Below are 21,414 nucleotides of genomic sequence, written 5' to 3'. Positions count from 1 at the left end.
ATGTTTGGATTATTCCTGATAGAGTACTTTCTCATTTGTTATTGCTTGCTTAATTCCCCCCAATTCTTTTATGATGCTCACAGCATTAGATTCTGGTGACAGTGTGGGACACACCAGCAGAAAATTATTTCATTGAAAATAGTAATTTAACATATTAGTAGTAGTTGTGCTATTGTCACATGCATGGACATGAAAAGGTCAGTGACAGTGGCACTATATGCAGCTAGAAGGGGGCGCTACCATCACAAGGTTCAGTCACATGAGACCTTAATAAATAGGAGAAATCTTATTAATCTGTTTTCAGTTTCCCAAGGCACAAGAGGGCAGTATAGTATAACTACTGTATATCAAAGTATTGGGAGGAACAGCTAATCTGGCTCTCACTGGTACAACTCCATGGTAAAGGAAATGTGCAAGGATTTGTGCTGCCACCAAACACCCGAGAAGTATGTGCTGTATGTTGTATCAACCATAATTTAAAAGGACTTCCTTCCTTCCCCTTTCATGAGTAATCATGTAGTTGAGAGGTAGCTGGTAACAAGCAATCAACTGGCGATATGGAGGAAGGACAGTATTATGTCCAGAGATGGTAAATGGCTAAAATTGTAAGTGGATTTAGGAATTAAAATCAAAGGTGCAACCAACAGAGTAATTGAATCACAAATGGGGGGTAGGAGTTTTTTTTAAATCAAGCATCAAAATGAGACTGTAAGCAAAAACTGTAGTAAAGAATACAAAACCAAATGTTAACTAAAATTCCTTTCCCCCACTACTGTAAGAATCTTTGAGATATTGCTCTTTTTATCTCAAGGATCTAAAAGCAAGTCGAGTTCAAAGTTTTCCTGTCAAGTTGGTTGATAAGCAATTTAGCTTTATTTTTTTAGAAAAAGAAAAGTTTAGCATTTGTAAAAATAATAAATATGCAACTATTACATAATGTATTGGGCTGTTACATTGAAGTGTGTTTAATAAAAATAAATTGAATTTAATTGAAAAAAGTTAATCAGTTTAACAGTTTGCTACATAATCTTTCCAGCAAAGAAGAAAAATGTGGTTTTTTTTGGCAGCAATGTTGTGTCTGCATTTATTAGTTGTATTTTTGGCATGAACCTTGCAGTGTTTATGGATTTTAATTCAATTTTCTTTTTTATTAAGATTTTTTTTGTCTTATTTAGATTATCTAGCTACAACCCATGCTTTGGAGTTTGGATTACATATAGTGTCTAAATTGCTTAACCTCAGCTGCGAAAGTAGAAATGAATAACTGTTTAAAATTAATTACTTTTTTAGTATTGGCAGAAGCAATATTAGTTAACAGTTTACTCCATCATTCACTTTGGTATTGTTATTTCAGTTGTTTTGCAGTTACAACCAGATTGCATTCTATTTGCAAAATTTACACTGATCCATTTATGGGTAGGAAATGGGACAGACATTTAACATTTTAATTTAAACATGCTCCCTTATGAATTTTATAATATTTACAAAAGCATTTCTTAAAAGTTAACATGTTTAATCTTGCTAAAACCCTAGGTTTTTATTTTATTTCCCAAGTAACAAGAGCTGATGAGGCCTCTGTCTTAACATTTTGAAGATCTGCGTTTCTAGTGGAGGGAGTATGACTTCCAAGCTAACATGACCAAACCCTGTCATTATATTGAAGCCATGTAGGAAGCCTAAGATCAACAGCCAAAGAACACAGAAAAGTGCAAAATAAGAAAAACAAATTAAAAAAAACTCATAAAATGCAATCATACAGTTGACATACCTCATTAATAATGAATATTTTTTATTAAATATATTCTTGCCTGATTCCATGAACATTAAGATGTTCCAGTGCAGGATAAAGAAGTTTTCAAAGGATGGGAAAATTTTCCTACAGCTGTCCAGAAGTAGACTTCGATTTCTGTACAAGAAGGTGATAACTAAAACAAACCCCCACTGTGACGTTGTGCTGTCCCATGATCTTCCTTTAGCTATTTGTACATTAGAGTTTGAGCCAGCATTATAGTAACAAAATAAGTTTTATCTCTCTTTAGTACCACATCGCCTTTGTTGCTTTGGAAACTGTGAAGGAAAGGATTTCAGTTTCAGCACAAAGTGCAGTTCTAAAAACAACCCATTCCTAAGTGTGGGCAGTAATGTCAATGTCCTCTGTACAGATTGTACAGTAAGAAATTACTCATATTTCTGATGTCAAATGCCTATTTAATTAACTAAATATACCAAAGGAGATTGAACTAGATCAGGGATATAATGGCATGGAGAGTATTTGTATGAGGCTAGAATTGGGAGATGACACTAAAAACAATGACGGGTCAGAACTGATCACCAAATTTATCTAAAACTTGCTAAATTCAAAATCTTTCACCAAACCTCAGAGAAATAGTCATAAATTTTAAATCAAAAGAAGGTTTCAGAATTTCTGGCCTGCAAAATCAGAAAAAAGAAAGTATTTGCAAATTAGTTTTGGTGTTTACCCACAGTCTTGGATGCTGGTAAACACAGATTGCTGACTTTTGAAACATTGCTTTGATGAAGTCACATAGCACAACATCTGGGACCGCATGTTCACAAACAGGCCATTGTGATAATGCAACACATCTCAGCATAATGCTACCAATTAACAACAAATACAAAAATTAGATAAAAAAACTAGTCAAAACAAAGCCAAACATAAAAATTAGTCACATAAATTAATTCATCGTCATTCAAAACCAACTAAATAAATCAATAGTACTAGGATAGAACAAAAGGATAGCACAAAATAACATAAAAACAAAATGCAATTTTTACAAGTGGTCATTAAATGTTTCAGGTTTTCCTTCCAACTATTCTCCATATTAGTACCAGCTCTTGCTGTTAATGAAATGATCATGACTCTGAGATTTTGGAAGGTGCAAATGGCATTTTTGTATATATTTCACACTTCAATTTTCTCCTTAACTATGTGATTATTTTTCCCGGCTGTCATTGGTGTGTATTTTAAAGTGGCCGTAATCATGTTGATGCATGCAATGGTCTCACATTCCTTGAGGGATAGAAGTCATGGTGTGCAACATTGTTGATCCAACACTATTTTAGGTGACAGCATGCTATTTACAGCATCTGAGCTTTTGGATTTATGAAACAAACCTCAGATTGTAGTTGCTGATCATAAAGAACTACAGGGAAACAGAGCTTTGAATGTGGTTTTTAACTTTGATATTTCTCATTTGTTTCAGGCTTTGATATTTTTAGAATTGATTAACTTCCTGGCTTCTGATCTCTGCCCCTTTCCTAACTTTAAATCTTCATCTTTTTGTAATGCTTTAACTGTTGGCTCCAATTCCAGCTCTGTTAGCACAAATGCTTAGGTTTTATAAAAATAAGAGTCTCTGAGAGGAGGAGTGCTACAAAAGCAGGGTTGTTATTTCATGGGCTCTTCCAGCAAATTGTGTATTTATCCACATGCAGAAATGTCTGGATTTGTTAATTCATCCTATGCTAGCGGCTACTCCAGCCAACCCCGAATTGTTCACTCTAGTCAGTTTGCTGAGAATCAGAAAAAGTGCAGAAGATTTTTAAATTGGTTCAGGCTGGTTGTCAACCAGCAGCCTCAGATCTACTTCAAGGCTTATAAGCAATTCTAGTACAATGCTCTCACCCATCACCTCATTAACAAAAATAAGCCATTGCTAAAATTTCAGTGGACCCAAGTGGCTCAGGAATCTTCTGACATTTTAAAAAATGTTTAATTCTGATCCAGTATTGAAGTATCAGATATTTGATGTGCCAAGTATTGTGTTGGGCACTAAACTTTATCAGTAATTTTTGGATGTGGGAAAGTTACATCAATATGCAAACAATTCTAAAAAAAATGAACCTCAACGGACAAAATTATGTTACGGAAATAATGCGTTTCTGGCAATAAAATTAGCCTTAGAGGAGTGATGTCATTGGCAGAAGAGGGTTAAAACATTTATAATTTTACCAACCACAGTAATTAAAGAGTATTTAAAGATAGTTAAATATCTGAATTCTAGACAAAAAAGATGGTCCTTGTCTTTTAGTTCATTGATTTCTTACCATACTGGCAACAAGAATAGTATGGAGAATACTCTAACAAGGCAATTTAATAGTGATGAAAAGCATGGTTTTTAGCTACTACCATATTAGAATTTGCAGAAGAATCTGAAAAAATATTACATACATAAACTTCTCAAGATGCCCCTAAGAATTTTCCCAAGGGTAAATGTTTTGTTCCTTTGCTCTCCTAGAACTGATTTTAACCTGTTTCAATAATTCTGGAATTGCTCAGACCACTGAATTAATTAAGGCACTTTTTGTAGAAAAATATGCGTCATAATGTTTGAGATTTCATTTAAGCTTGTGAAATCTGTAACAGGGCAAACAACCCTCATATAAAGGGTTGGCACATGCAGTGGGATGCAAAAGTTCGGGCAACCTTGTTAATAGTAATTATTTTCCTGTATAAATCGTTGGTTGTTACGATAAAAAATGTCAGTTAAATATATAATATAGGAGACACACACAGTGATATTTGAGAAGTAAAATGAAGTTTATTGGATTTACAGAAAGTGTGCAATAATTGTTCAAACAAAATCAGGCAGGTGCATAAATTTGGGCATCGTTGTCATTTTATTGATTCCAAAACTTTTAGAACTAATTATTGGAACTCAAATTGGCTTGGTAAGCTCAGTGACCCCTGACCTACATACACAGGTGAATCCTATAATGAGAAAGAGTATTTAAGGGGGTCAATTGTAAGTTTCCCTCCTCCTTTAATTTTCTCTGAAGAGTAGCAACATGGGTGTCACAAAACAACTCTCAAATGACCTGAAGACAAAGATTGTTCACCATCATGGTTTAGGGGAAGGATACAGAAAGCTGTCCCAGAGATTTAAGCTGTCTGTTTCCACAGTTAGGAACATATTGAGGAAATGGAAGACCACAGGCTCAGTTCAAGTTAAGGCTCGAAGTGGCAGACCAGGAAAGATTTCGGATAGACAGAAGCGAATGGTGAGAACAGTCAGAGTCAACCCACAGACCAGCACCAAAGACCTACAACATCATCTTGCAGCAGATGGAGTCACTGTGCATTGTTCAACCATTCAGCGCACTTTACACAAGGAGATGCTGTATGCGAAAGTGATGCAGAGGAAGCCTTTTCTCCGCACACAGCACAAACAGAGCCGCTTGAGGTATGCTCAAGCACATTTGGACAAGCCAGCTTCATTTTGGAATAAGGTGCTGTGGACTGATGAAACTAAAATTGAGTTATTTGGGCATAACAAGGGCGTTATGCATGGAGGAAAAAGAACACAGCATTCCAAGAAAAACACCTGCTACCTACAGTAAAATATGGTGGTGGTTCCATCATGCTGTGGGGCTGTGTGGCCAGTACAGGGACTGGGAATCTTGTCAAAGTTGAGGGATACATGGATTCCACTCAGTATCAGCAGATTCTGGAGACCAATATCCAGGAATCAGTGACAAAGCTGAAGCTGCGCTTGGGCTGGATCTTTCAACAAGACAACGACCCGAATCACTGCTCAAAATCCACTAAGGCATTCATGCAGAGGAACAAGTACAACGTTCTGGAATGGCCATCTCAGTCCCCAGACCTGAATATAATTGAAAATCTGTGGTGTGAGTTAAAGAGAGCTGTCCATGCTCGGAAGCCATCAAACCTGAATGAACTAGAGATGTTTTGTAAAGAGGAATGGTCCAAAATACCTTCAACCACAATCCAGACTCTCATTGGGACCTACAGGAAGTGTTTAGAGGCTGTAATTTCTGCAAAAGGCGGATCCACTAAATATTGATTTCATTTCTTTTTTGTGGTGCCCAAATTTATGCACCTGCCTGATTTTGTTTGAACAATTATTGCACACTTTCTGTAAATCCAATAAACTTCATTTCACTTCTCAAATATCACTGTGTGTGTCTCCTATATGATATATTTAACTGACATTTTTTATCGTAACAACCAACGATTTATACAGGAAAATAATGACTATTAACAAGGTTGCCCAAACTTTTGCATCCCACTGTGTTTTTCTTCGGGTGATCTTTCATCTACATGGATTTTTAAAAATACATTCTTTTGGATTAAGACCTATAGTTTATCTCTCATTTGCGGCAGTTTTTTGGTGTTATATTGAACTGTTAAGTGTCTACAGAATGTCATCTGGATAGTGGTAAATAGGATCTTGGATAAGTTATTTAAGTGTGCCCTCAGTATTTTTTAGACAAACTGGAAACTAATCTTAACCTCAGTAGAATTTGCTTGGAATGTCTTTAGTACTAGTGTGTTATGCTGCATTAGCCATTATGAATGTAGTGAGAAGTCAAGCAATATGACACCTATTATTGGCTAACTAAAAAGATTACAATATGCAAACTTTTGAGGCAACTCAGGCCCCTTTTCAGGCAAGATGTAAAGGGCCTGCGTTGCCTCGAAAGCTTGCATAGTGTAATCTTTTTAGTTAGCTAATAAAAGGTGTCATTTTGCTTGACTTGGAATGTTTTTTAACTATACCATCAAAATGTCACAATTTGAGCATCTACATGATTATAAACTAATCACTGTTGGAATTTACTTAGGTTTCTTCATCTCTTCCTAGTTTGACTAAGTTTTTTAGATACTTGGAGAAAAGTCCAAAGTCAGTTGCTCAATGACGGTAATCTCTGCAAAGTGGTTTGTTGAACTTGAGTGTAAAGTTTCCCCAAAGTACTTTGTGGAAAAGAAGATGTGGCTTGTGAGCCATGACTTCCTGTTGCATTGCAGAAACTTGCCTGTGGTATAATCAACCCTGCATAATTTATGGCATATTAGTCTGATAACATGAATTCATCTGGTAGACACTTTTATAGGAATCAAGAGAGGGGAATTAAACCATAGATATTGTGTTGTTATTAAAAAAAAATCACAACAATACATTAAACATTAAAATGCTACTGACACATTTTATATTGAAAATCTAAAAACGTGAGTCATAAGGAGGCAAGGAAACTGATAACTGTAGCAATCGGTATAGGAGAAATGAAGATGTCAGGCATCAGAATTAGGTTACCTTTTACCCCAGATGAAATAATATCTTAAAGAAGCACATAAGCTTTAGTATGCACACATGAATTATAATAAAGTTTAATGTATTAAAATTTATGAAAATTAATTTATAAATGTGTGCAGTCAACTGAGAAACAGATGTTGATTCAAATACGGAATTCAGGGCTCCTCTCTCACTCTGTTAAGTTTCAGTTAGCACGGAACCTTATTTTTTTTAAATCACTCGTATTGTTATTCATTTATAATCAACTCTATGCTTTCTGGCAAAAGCAAATATTCTCTAATGTGCCTGTATTTTTTAAACAATACAGCAACTATTTTGGCAGCAATATTTTGTTCATAAAACATTTTGGAACCAAGTCTTCTATTCCAGCATCAACAGCATATATAGAATTATCAAAGAAAAACTTCGCCAAGACAGACTAAGAATATTGGCTTATCAGTACCAAGGTGACCTGGCATTTATCTGCTTTGTTGTATATGCAGTGTTTTCTGCTGTGCTTGTCTTAATTCTTTGCAAACAAATAAGTGAAGTAAATAATCATTTACATCTACACTCCCCTCTCAGTATTCATGAAACACAAAACAATTAGTTTACCTGAAGATATGATTCCATTATCACAATGTCCCAGTATAATGACAAATTCAAACAACTCCAGATTCCTCCCACGTCTCTAAGGGGTTTTTGTAAGGTTGTTAGCATCTCTCAGTTGTACTATTGTGAAGGAGTGTGGGTGTACAGTATATGCAGTTGGGATGACCTGTACATTGAAAAGCAGCTTATGAAAACATTAATAGTTTATCATTATTGAAACACTTCTAAAACTAGAAAATGCCGAGTACAAAGCTGAATAACATATTGTAACGTATAATAATATTTGCCTCGTTATTTCAATTTTATACAAGTGCATAAAAACACAGGAACAAAAACATTACAAACTTGTCTCATGTGGATGATGCCCTATGGTAGCCTAAAGTAACAGAGAAAATGAGTGTAACTGCTATGTACTTTTTAGTAAAATGTATTCTGTACTAATCTGATTTACTTTGAAAGGCAGGGACAAGAAAGAAGCTCACCAAGGATGCTCACTGCCATATTTCTGAAGACTGCCTCCTGTTTTTCTGAACAAGTAAATTTGATTTTTTTTTACCTTAAATACAATCCTGCATTTTTATGGGAGCATGGCAAGGGCATTGTATAAATAAACTGTATTATTATTGTTGTTATTATTATTATTATTATATTATTATTTTGCATTGACTTATTATTTTGTAGTATTTCTGTTCTGTTATTTCTCTCAGCTAAAGTTACATTGCATTTAATAGAGGGATTTCTGCCTTGCCTGCTAACTTTAACATAGATTAGGTGCACAGGGTGACACTTGATAGGCTTGATGACTGCGGATTTACTTTAGTGGCAAAAACCCCACTAGTTGATGTGCATACACACCAAGAGTCGACACTCTGATAATCCTACACATTTAGAGTTTACATTTCCTTAATGTGGAGTTTGGATTGTTTAAAGCTGCCCACACATGGTCTTTTAATTAGTTTGTCTTCATTTTTATTGGAATTTGCAGTATCTTTGCAGGAATAAAATATTTTACTTCAGCAGCATTGATAGCCCTGGCTCAGCGTTTTCTACTCAGATTCATGATTCATTCTCTGACCTCTCAGACATCTTTTGTGTACCTGCTTCTTCCCTGACACTTTCTATTGGGTGCTGAAATTCAAAACGAAATCGTAGTTGGGCAGACAAAGTCTTATCCACAAAATCTGACCAGGGAGATTCATTGTGTCTTTTAAATGATTTATCTGTTGCATAGCAGGAAGAAGGTCGTTTGTAGAAGATTTTGCATTTTAGTAGTTTTGCCTCTTTGAATGATGGCTACAGTTCTCAGCAATTTTTGTCCTTTGAGACAGTTATTCTTCTGTGACAGTGATAGGGTTTGTTGTGTGGGGTTATCTCATAGTGGTGTGTGGGGGAAGAAACCAAAGCAAGCAGATTTGTATCTTTTATGTTTTATTCCATGTTTTTCTAGGGTTGAATACAGAAATGAGATAGAGGAGCTGATCAAATGGTGTAGTCTAAATAATTACATGTCGCAGGAGCAAAAGAATTGCTGGTGGTCTACATGTGAGGCTAATATTATTCTCGCCTTTATACATCAATGGCTATGTTTTAGAGGAAGATTTTAAGTTTCCGTGCACCATCATTTCCAGCAGACTAACGTGGAAGTTCAATAGAACTTTTATGGGCACTGTTCCTAATGCTGGGTTCTGAGCTATTTGACCATACTTTTATCATACAGTATAATTTTGGTTTTATATGTTATGTCAAAAAGTTGGCAGACTCATTTCAGCCAATGTTGTTGGATGGCTGTACTGTTATTATGTTGCTGCAATGCACTTTTGCATGTCATAAGCATTTTTGCACTTGGCAATAATTAATTTATTTATTGGAAATGTATCCACATTGAACCACTCATGTAAATACCTGGAATGGCCTCGTTTGACTCATTCTAAACACAGAATCAGTTCAACTGATGCAGAAAAATATAAGGGTAATCCATTCATATCAAAAAATCTCATTTAAGCAGATAAAAAAAAACTGTGTTAATGATGTTTCTGATAGACTACACATGAGATAAAAAACGTGAAGGCATAACCAATAAGGAGAAACTAGTGCTGGCCAACCAACCCTCAGTAAACTCAAGGAGAATTGTTCATTGGAAGGAAAATAAATCTTAATACATTTCTTAGAACAGTAAATCTCACAAATTTTAACTGGATATAACTTGTAATATTAAATGCAGTTATGAAGAAACTAGGAAGCCATTTTGGTGTAGTGGTTAGTGTCAATGCTTTATAATAGAATATACTGTTATTCCATGTAATTCTGAACTGGATCAATTATATGGGATTTAAACTCTAAAAATTAGTCTTTAAAATTAATTGGTTTTAACTTAAGTACTGTATATGTCTTTCAGTCTTCCAAAATTACAAGTATTGCTTCATTTATTAATACACAGCATGAAAAGTGACCATGTTCCGATACACAATAACTTCAGGTTCCTTTGTTATTAAATACATTTGATTTTCTGATTCAGTATTTTTTAATATATGGTTCATAGAAAGTGACTTCCTTTCATGTCACTGCACCTAGCATGTGTTAGTTTACTTGTGTAGTATTTGGCCCTAACACCTGTAATATGCCAAATTAAAATACATGGTTCTCTGAAATCACAAAATAACAGCAGAGCTGCAGGACAACTTGCAGTCGGCATCCTGAATGTGGAGAAATGCTGAAAACCAAAAGAAATAAATGCAACTAATAAGCAGTGTGTTGGAAGTAAAGCTGAATTGAAATATCACTTGGCATTGCTGCTTCTTAATTGCTTCATTAGCCAAAGTGCCTGTACATTTTTCGTTCATGGTAATGCTCTGTTGGCTCTCACATGTGTCTTTTAAGTGACAATGACCTGCTATGATTCTTTTTCATGTATGAGAATAATCATAGCCACTTTGTTCCAAATTTTTTTAAATGATTCTATGGCAGGAGTGTGGCTTTATTTTCTAGAGTAAAAATGTAATGAATATTTACATAATTTAAAGGGAGCTTTCTTCGTAGTAAAAAGCAATAATTTAGGATTTTCATTTTTAAGAAGAATAATTTAATAGCCTTGTAATTTATTCCTTGATATTAACTCAACTCTGTATCATCATACGTGAAAAGGAAGAATTTCTATACTCTAGACAAGTGTTTCTCAAGCAATGGGCTGCCACCGGTGTGTTTCAAGTACCTGTTGCTTATAATGGTAATAGCCCCAGTAAGACGCTACCATGAGGATTGTGCTCATTCCCCCAACATCTTCTTCCCCTGATTGTGCTCAATTCACCAGGGGCCCTTGGTGGGTTGCAAAGACATTTTTATGGGAAAAAGTGGGGAACCACATCATAAAAAGTGAGAGATGCTGCACTAAACAGGTAACATCTGAAGAAGATTCTTTTTATATGTTCAAAGCAAAGCATGTTTGTAATAAAATCAGAAATTAGAATAAAAGAGACAGTGCTGTGGAGATCTCTTCACATATGTATGCATGTATACATTGGAACATACATATATATTGTTTCTTGTCTAAAATGGTTAGCCAAATATAAAGTCAAATGTTTAAACTGCTTTATGTAAAAAGAACAAAATAAAAGGAAAAGGGCGCTGTCTGCAGCAACTTTATGTGGAGCACACTGCTACCACCCTTCCAATAGAAATAAGTGGAGAAGAGTAATGTTCTTAACATTTGTATGGACAATTTAATTCAACTTATTTCCATAAATATAATTTTGATGGATTACCACTCTGTCTAGGGCAGTTTCCACATTTTCCCATTTTGTCCAGGATTGGTGCTGCGCCCTCTTTCTCCAACCCTTGACTTTAGTGGGTCTGACAATGTTTTGCTAGCATGTTTTTTGATGGATTGTTGCCTCAAAAAGGTTTGGTTCCCACCCTTTTAATAACAGTAGTTTGGATGAATGGCTTCAGAATATGAAGTGCAAGGATATATACTGTATATTAATGGTTAATGTTATTTTAAACTGTTTGGCTCATTGGTCAAACTTGTTTGTGAGTTTGTAGTGATACAGGCTGCTTCATGGATCATTTTTAATTCAAAGCATTATCTAGTTTGGATTCATTCCCACAACTGAATACACCACACATTAAGTCTTACATTCATTCTTGCCTTTGTCTTGCATTTGTGTAGATCTGACCTCCATTAAGAGGATGTGCAGTATTGGTTAAGGATGTTTTAGTCCAGTAAGGAAACCACTGAGAAACATTTGACAGATAAGTGCTGGAAATTGTAAAAAAAGGCAGATGCTGCATTACCTCTTGTTAAGAAGAAAATAAGCAGCGTGCTAAAGTGACTGGGAAATGGTGTTATAGACTATAGTGTTTTTTACATTTGTGAAGCTACATTAAGGTAGGGGCTCCTGCTGTTTCGTGGATCCAGTATAATGTGTTCAAATCTAACACCCAGTCTTTGTCTATTTGAATTTTTCATGTTCTCCACATATCACTGTGGTTTTCTCTCTCAAATTAGCCTTGTTTAAGTGTGATAGTGTGATTCCTGAAATGAAAAGCACCCTGTCTTTGCTGCCTGCGTTGAGTTTGATGCTGGCAGGAGAAGCTCTGGGCTACCATGACCCAGAAGTAGATTAGATTTGTTATTTTACATTATGGCAGGGATGTCCAGACATAGTCCTGAAAGACCACCACTGGCTGCAGATGTCTGCTCAAATTAGTTTTTAAATCTAATGTCAATCCTTGCTGTCAACTGAATTACTCTATGTAATTCAAAAAGATGCTTATTGGTGCTTTGTCGTAAAGAAAACAATTCTTCTGTGTGTTTTTGCTTAATTTGAATTTAGTTGCTTCTTAAAAATGTTAAGATTTCAGCAGAAAATTAACAATGAGGTACAAATATAATGAAGACAATAGCTAAAGAGATAACTTCACATTATTATCATCCATTTGAGTGTTAATTGTTAAGTTGTACTTTTGATAAAATGCCAAAAACTGAAAGAAAGGCATTTGAGATTAAGGGCTTGTGATCTTCTGCATTCAGCAAAACATTTTGTTGATTTACAAAAAAAAACATTAATAGCAGTCTCCAACATTGATAGCAGGAATGAAAAGCAGGATGTATAATAAATTAAAAAGTAGTGACTATAAAATAAGTTAAACCCTAATCCTACAGTGAATGAATCCCACCACAACCAGGGTATGAGTGAGTTTGGGTGGGAATGTGCCCTACATTAGATTGGTGTCTCGTCCAGTCTTGGTCCCTGCCTTGCACTTGACTTTGAAGTGATAGCCACTTGCCCCATAAGCCTGCACTGGACAAAGCTGATTTGATAATGGTAGGAAGGATAAAATGCAAGTGTGTTATCAAAGTTTACTTAACCATCTTTGTCATAACGGAAGAGGTCACAGGTATAAAAAGAAAATGGCACTTATGTTATACACATGAGTTTTTACTTCCCAGTATGTCCAGCCCTGATGAAGGGGTAGAGTCACTGATGGACACCGAAATCAATATTCATTGTTAGAAGTTCAAATCCTGGATACTATGGCTTTGTTGAACTTCTGGACTGTGTTACCTATAATTAAGGGATGTTTACCTGACCTGTTACATTTTTATAAATATGTTTAATATATTGAAAGCCTTGTGCTCAAGTATATAATTAGAAGCCCGTGTGCTCAAGTTATAATGTTAAAAAATGTTTGCATTTAGAGTTAAGAAAATTACTTGTGTTATAGAGGTCAAGAGAACTATAAAAGCATTTTTTTTAAAAATGACCTTGCTGTTCCTTATGTAGTAACTTCATTAAATTGCAGCTGGTTTAGTATACTTCTGGTGTTTTTTTGATTAATAAAATTGTAGCAGCTCCATGATTCAGCAGCTCTACTGGACAGCCAGTTAGATTGCAGGTTTTTGTCACTTGGTTAACTTGACTTGAGTTAGGTAACCCTTTCCCAACCCTAATTTTAACCATAGTGTAACCAGGTATTATCATTGATGTAAAAAGCAACAACCTCATTGATGGAGAAAAGTTCTGGAGGTCCGCAGCTAGAGTATATTGACTTTTGAAATTTCAGCATGTCTTGATGTGAAGAAAACCAATAGAAAAAAAGAAATTATTTCAGAGCTTTCTTTAACTTCAAGTTGGAGATAAAGTTCAGTGCCTTGATTGTACAGTCACTCACACACTTTAAAAACTAATGTTTTAGAGCATCTTTTGCTTTGATTCCAGTAGTAAATCTGTTTGGTTCCCTACCCCTGGATTTCGTAAATTTACTGAGCTTGTCTTTACAGAAAAAAATCGGCTCAATTCAAAATATGAGGTATTCATAGGATTGAGGTTTTGACCTTGTTTTGGGAATTCCAGGATTTTGAAATTTAATTCCAGGATTTGATTTTTGAACTTCCTTTTAAAAGCCATTAGATAGGTTGAGTGTGTGATTCTGACCATTCTCCTTTATTTTCAGTTTTTATGAGATTATAACTTTCTTAATAAACTTACAAACCTAAGTACATTAATAAGTACAATTAATTCATTTGGTTTGTTTTTAAAGAATATTTTTTACTTCTTCAGTGGATACGGCTAAGGATTTCTTTAGAATATTGAAAAACAATTTTATTATGCTTTTGCATGCACTAAAAACAAAGTGAATTCTTTAGTCGCAGCTTCAGAGCTAGAAGGAAATAAATAGTAACAGAATTAATTAAAAGATAAGATGGTGTAACTATTTTCTTTTTTGTAATGAGTACTCAAATGAACATTGATGAATCCCAGTAAACAATTTTCCTTATCTTTCAAAATGTTCTGGTCTAGAATGTGTTAATCTTCAAGTTTAATGACTTCTAAGCTCACATGCTAACGTACATATTTAATGAAAATTGCTGAAACCGCGGGACTCCTTGATGGTGGCCTAAATGGAACCTTCTATACCTGAACATATTTTGATTTGTCTGGCTACTTTTGGGCTTTCCTTTTTAATGACCTATCCAGTTCCCGACACCTTCCTTCAATATGTTCAGCCTTTAACTGGTTAACCATTTTCCCCAAACATATATTTAGATGCCACTCATGCATTTAAACCCATGTCTTATTTTTAATTGCTCTTTTGAGGAGCTTCACCTTGACTTTGGATGATTTCTTCAAAATATACCATGTCTCATTTTTCTCCAATTGAAGACTTCATTATCTATAAAGCCTAACATACTTGTAGAACTTTAGAGACATTCACCACCATGCACCATAAGAATACCAGGCAAGATGAATTCTCAAGTCTGAGTGTGAATCGTAGATATAGGCAGAAGAATATGCAAATAATGGTGGGTGACTAAATTGTCCTCTGAGGCCTTAACAGTAGACCTTTGTGTTGTAGTTGAGAGTAAAATCGATTTCTCAGCAACAGCAAGACGTCATTTAGCAACTTGTGTAATACTGTGAGATCCTTTCTTTACCTCTCCATGTGCTATCATAACTCACTACAAAGCCCTTGTTCAATATGTTCTGCTTGATTGCACCTTCAGAGGCCATCACCCTCTTGGTGACCTCCTGACATAAGCTTCTGTGGAATGAACCAGAGCTCCAATGATGGAGAATGCAAGAAACAGATTGGGAAAATTGACCCAGTGAAATAAAAAGAAAACTATAACTAGTAAGTTAAAAAGACAAAGAGGAAAAACAAACAAAATTCAAAACACTAGGCAGTATTTAAAAAGAGAAGTGAAAACAGAGTCCAGAAATGACAGGCAGAATGTCATAAAACATCTCACAGAGATCCAATATGCAAGAAACATTAGTTGTAGCCACCAATTAATCGAGTCTTGAACATGGTGAAATGGATGTGAAGCCTCCAAAACAAGCCACTAAAGCAGGCCAGGATCTTTCATAGAGAACCCAGTCCAGTTTACAGCAATTGATAACTGCAGACTTTGGCCAAGCTAGGCCCAAAAATGAAGAAAGTTCAAAGTTCAGAAATAATTATTAAATGTTCCAGAATGCCTCACAAGAAGGAGAATAGTGGAAAACTCTGACCCAAAAGGTAACTCATATCTTTTATAAATAAATAATATTTATTCCAACAAAAAGAAAATCTCAAAAGGTACTAAAGAGAGCAGGTAAGAGCTGGCTATGAAGGTAATCCTAAAGCAATCAAGCTGTAGTACACTAATCCAGTGACAGAGCAAAAGCAGTCAGAAAAATGAGAGGTATCCAAACACAATACTTACAACACAACTCCATGTAGACTCCAGTGAAAATGTTGCCCAAATATTTATATTGCATCTAATGACCTCGATATTTCCTTTTCCTCTAAGGAACTGCTAATCTGGAGTTAGTTTTTTTGAAACAGACTCTTGAGCCTCTTTTCTAATTTCTGTTATTTTATGTATTTGTTACAGTACTTTACTCTCTGTTGATGCTCTTGGGTCTTTTGCACTTTCCTTCCAGTTTTTGTTATTAACATTTGTATATCTGTATCTGTATATTTGTATATAAGTTTTCAAAGTTTCCCTGTGTTTATTTGGATATTCACCAACATCATAAAAGTGTATTGGTATTTTTAATAACTATTATGTACATGTGTGTGGCCTGTTACGGTTGGACTGGGGTTCCATGAAGGGTTGGCTCCTGCCATGTATTTGATGCTGCCAGGATAGATTCCAACACATTCACATTCTCAACTGGTTTAGGCTTCTTTGAGAATGTTATGAGTTTTTTCAATTTGGTACTGCATTTTATTCTTGATTGCCACTGTGATGATGAATGCTATTAAATATTCCATATAAAATAAATATTGATGCTTAAAAAGTACCATATTGTACCATTTTCTAAGCCTGCAGAGTCTCTGAGTACTGAAGCTGGTCCCAGAAAGCATAGGGTTTAAGGCAAGAACAAGCCCCTGGGCAAGGTGCCAGTTCATCATTATTGTACTTCAGTTATTAAAGAAATCAAACTATGTTCTCATTTTAAACAGATGTGATATTTGTCGCTTGTGAATGGGTATTATTTATTCTTTGCCAGTTATGTTATGGCACACAGATAAACTGATGATTCTAACAGGCAGAAATAAAAAATAGGAGAATTGTTTTACTTCATCTTGTATGGAAGAGTGACTGGAAACCAGTGAAGTAAATAATTAATCAGTGTGTGAGACTTCCAGGTCTAGAATTGAGCTTGGGTATGATTAGAGCAGCTCTCAAGGCACTGTGTGCATTTTCTGATACCTGTTATATGAATATAGATTGACATATACAAAAATTCACATACCTCATGAGGGCTCAACAGACAAACTGCATTGAGTTCTACATTCATTTTTACCATACAACAGACTTTCGAATATTCACCTAGTTTTTTATTTTACTATAAAATTAACCTACTTCATTACTTCCTATGAAGTCAGATTTCATAAATAATACATTAATAACAGTATCTCCATATTACATACAGTAACAGCAGGCTGTTAAATATAACAGTCTTCTTTATATTCTGTCACAGAAGGATTATAGACATGTTTCAATTTTTATTTAACATCATAGGGCTACTGTACGCTTTGTGATATTTTCCTGGGTATTAAAAGATTTTCAATTTGTTTGCTGTGAATGAATATTGCATTATATAATGGGATGTTCATATTTGTTATGATTTGCAGATTGTTATTATTTTTTTTGCTTTGAATCCATTTTTTTCTGAATGTTTTCTTAACATTTACTGTGTTTTTTAACATCAGAGAATGATGTGGTGTTACCACATATAATTATTTAATGTAAAGTTTTCATCTTTGTGTTTCTGGCCAGCATGTACAAGGTGAAAAAAAATGAGCAAAGACAACCTGTATATTTCCATTACTCAAGGAAGTGGATTTTGATTGACAGAAACATGCATGAAGGCGGGACTTTTGGTTAGTTCACATAGTTTCTGGAATCTAAGAGCAATTTCTATAAATCACCATTTTCACAAAGCCAGGGAGAGCAACAAATGGAGAGAGAAGAAGAATACCAATCAAACCAAAACAGATCCGCAACTGTAAAAGAAGAAGGAGCTACATAAATTACGGACTGTTTGGCAGCTGAAGAACAGTATCAACATGCAGGTAATAATCATTGACTTCAACTCTAAGACACATAGACTAATAATCTAGTGGAACCTGCTTGAGCTTGTCAAGGTTTATATAATAATATATTTACTGTTCTGCAAAATTGCGCTGTTAAATGTGGGCTATTGTGTGAACTTCTGGAGGGGCTGAATTCGTAAACCCTGTATATATGACTATTTACACTGTGGCATTAGGTTTCAGGACTGTGGCACTGGTCAGAAAGCAGGAAACAGCCTTGAGTGTAACACCATGGAAGCAGTTTGGAATCAGCAATTAACCTAATGTCCATGTCTTTAGGATGTGCCTGGAGAAAACACCACAGAGACAAGGAGACAACACACACACTTCCAGCGCACAACAACTGGGCACTGGATTTGAACCCAGTATATTGGATCTGTAAAGCAACAGAACTAATGACTTTGCCCTCATATTGCTCATGTTTATTTTATTTATTTTATGTTAATAGAATTCCAGATTGAAGTACAGCAGGAGCCTGTCCAGGCAGTTGTAGGCAGCATGCAGAAACCAACATTCAATGGGAATCCAATCTATTCCAGTGCACACTCACACACCCAATCATGTTCAGTCATACTGAACCCGGTGTAAACCCTTAGCAAAAAATCTTGACGTGATTTTTCATAATACAATATATACACATTAACTCCATTGGTAAAGCCTATTTCAATCAGTTCAGTGTATTATCTGAAATAAAGCCTTTGCTTTCTGCAGATAATTTTCAAAAACTAATTCATGCTTTTGTCCCTTCTCAAATTGACTATTGCAAGTCACTATACACTGGAGTTAGCCAGTCATCTCTTGTTTGTCTTCAGTTAGCCCAGAATGCTGTGTGGTATAGTGGGTCCACATTTTTTAGTGGACTATTTTTAAATAAGTAAATGAATGGCTGGCTCACTCTTTGTAGGTGCGCGTGGTCGTGGAGCTGCAGGAGGTTGGTGAAGTAATTGGAGCAAGACACACCTGCATGTGAGGGTGCAGTCCATCTCAATTGCTTCATCTGCCTTCTGATGTATGCAAAAGGTACTGTGTCTATGGAAGCAAATTAGGGAGAGCTAGCATGAGAAAAAGAGGATAAAGGACAAGAAACGAAAGAAGAATTGCCATAGAGTGGAGGTTGAAGGAAGGAAAAAGGATCGTAAAGGAATGAGAAAAGAACAGAGGTTAAAGGAAGGAGAGAGAAAGGCAGGAGTGAGTGAGACCAAATGCAGGACAGGAATGGAGCCCCAGAAAGGAGCGTGTGACCAGCATTTAGAATGGGGCTGAGGGATCACTACTGTTGAGTGACTATGGAGCAGAAGTGACCATCTGGTTGCGCTCTCACTGGGAGGAGCCAGCGACTGACATTGGTGGGAGGACAGCGCGTTCTTGCCGGGAGGAGCCAGGTATTGGCAACGGTGTGAGCAGAGAAGGGCTCAGCAGCTCCCCGTGGAACACCACGGGACTGGCGGTAGGAACACAGGCTGGTCGACATCTCTCTGTGCTGTGAGGCCCGATCATGGTAAGATGGAGACACATCAGCTTTAAAAGGAAGGCACCAGGACTCAGAATTGTAAAGTACAGTTTCCTGCCTGTGTTTGTAACCTCATTTTAATGGATTTATTTTTTAACCTCCACAATTCACTGGTTTTATCAGATTATTTATTTTTTGGACTGGAGCACTGCACTATTTATGTGGACACTGTTATTGATTATCTTTAATAAAAGCACCTTTGCACTTTTATGCTCCAACCACTTGCTCTGTGTGAGTGTTTTCATCTGCTCTCTCATCTCTCAGATATGTCGTCAGCAGCAGCTGATTCAAGAGGCTCCCTAGATCAACCAGGAGTGTGGAGCCGACCCATATCGTCACATGCTGTGTCCAGGCTTTCAACAGACACATGAAAACATAATCACATCACACCAATTGAAGCTTCTCTTCATCGATTTCCTGTTTGCTACAGAATTGATTTTAAAACTTTATTGTTTCTTTTTAACTGTCAGAATGGCTTAGCCCCCTCTTATCTATCTGATCTTTTACACCCTTACTCTCCAACACGATCATTTAGTTCTACTGACCACAAGTTATTGGTTGTGCCGAGTTAAGCTCAGAAGGACCGTGCCTTTGCAGTAGCTGCCCCTAAGCTTTGGAATAGTATAGCCTTTTATAAAAGAAGAGCACCAGCTTTGGTCACTTTCAAATCCAGTCTAAAACCCTTTTTACCTTAGCTTTTTAAACTTGTGTGAAAGTACTGTGTTTTAATATATTTGGTTTTATTCATTTGACTATATTTGTTTTTTTTATTTAAAATTGACTTGACTTGACACTGGGTTGTTTAACGCCACCTGATCACCTAACTGTTATCTCTTTGACTTGTAGGATAAAACCCAAAATATTTGGAGAAGAACCTCCGTAGACACAAAGAGAAGGCTACACAGACAGTGAGTGTACAAGAATATGAACCCAGTCTCCTGCCATCTCACGGAACATACTGGTAATTTTACATAACCAATTAAAAACTTTCCAAATAGTAACCCAGGAGAGTTAATAAGCATGTAATCATTATCTATAATGGAATCAATATAATGAAGGTAAGCTCATTAAGTATCAGTAGCCTAAAGTGTCAGTCCAGGATAAAGATTCTGCTTTACGCAAAGAACTAGCTTTGATGGCTCCTTCTACTTCTTGTCATATCTAATGCTTTTATATAATTAGATCAAAAGTTTTGACTAATACTTTAAGTGATTCCAGGTTAAGCTAATAGGGCTATTTCTAGTAATGTAAAAATGATAAATATGATGTAATTACTGCTTCTAACATATGCATTAAAAAAACAAAGACACTCTCATGAGCCTTAAGAATATATATTCACTTTTGTCTATTCAGCTTTCCATCAGGACATGTTTAAAGCTCTGTTTCACCTTAGCAATTTTATGAGGTTAATGTATAATTATAAGAAGAGATTAACTAGCAACTCCAAGCATATTCTACTCTCTGGTGTTTTGTCAAAACTGAGGAGTTGTGCATTTCGCACTTAAAGTGCAAATCTGTGATAACAGAGGGACTGATAAATGTGCCATCTGTTTTTTTCTTCACCACTGCCAAACTTACAGCAGTTTCTTTGGCTGCTATATGACTTACAGCATGAAGTTATTTGCTTCCCTAGAGTCACAATGTTAAATGTTAACATTTTTGAAAACCACATTCTCATTTAAGTAGCATTCTATCATAAAGTACCTCTTTAAAATCATTAGCTAGCCTCACAACATAGAATGCTAACAGTTTGGAATTACAAATCTTTAATGGTGTGATGCTTTGCCGTTTCATGAATTATGTGCATCATCTTTCCTTTACAGATATCCAGATAAATAAATCTGTTGAACTAGACAGATGTTTCCTTCAGATCATAATTATTGGTCATGGTTACAGAAGTTATTTCAGTTGTGAAAATCATCATTTTTGTTTCAAAGTTCCTGGTGAATGTTGTGGTCATACCCAGAGAAACGTTTTCCAGCCCACACTGGGAAATACCCATAAGCTCCTAGGACAGTCTAGAGGTAGAATCCCTCCTACGTCTTCCCCCTGGTCACCTCCCAATGGCCCATCTCAGGAAGGTGGTTGGACATTATAATTGAGTTCTAATAGTAGTTGTCACTTTCAAACACAAACATTCCTTTT

The 21,414-nt window shown here is 35.8% G+C and overlaps 1 long non-coding RNA gene across 2 annotated transcripts in view; it reads left to right on the top strand.

The window, feature by feature from the left end:
• Positions 1-511: 511 nt before the first annotated feature.
• The window catches only part of LOC120515177, a 42,796-nt gene continuing 21,893 nt past the window's right edge, over positions 512-21,414 (top strand). The window contains exons 1-3 of one of the 2 annotated variants that reach the window (XR_005630613.1): positions 512-605; positions 8,130-8,205; positions 20,116-20,230. This is a non-coding gene — a long non-coding RNA (uncharacterized LOC120515177). Of the gene's footprint in view, positions 606-8,129; positions 8,206-17,519; positions 17,739-20,115; positions 20,231-21,414 lie in introns of those variants that run through there. The other variant, XR_005630614.1, reaches the window with a different exon arrangement.

Source organism: Polypterus senegalus, chromosome 14 (assembly GCF_016835505.1).
Source record: "Polypterus senegalus isolate Bchr_013 chromosome 14, ASM1683550v1, whole genome shotgun sequence".
NCBI lineage: Eukaryota > Metazoa > Chordata > Cladistia > Polypteriformes > Polypteridae > Polypterus > Polypterus senegalus.
This window is presented reverse-complemented; position numbering and strand designations above follow the sequence as displayed.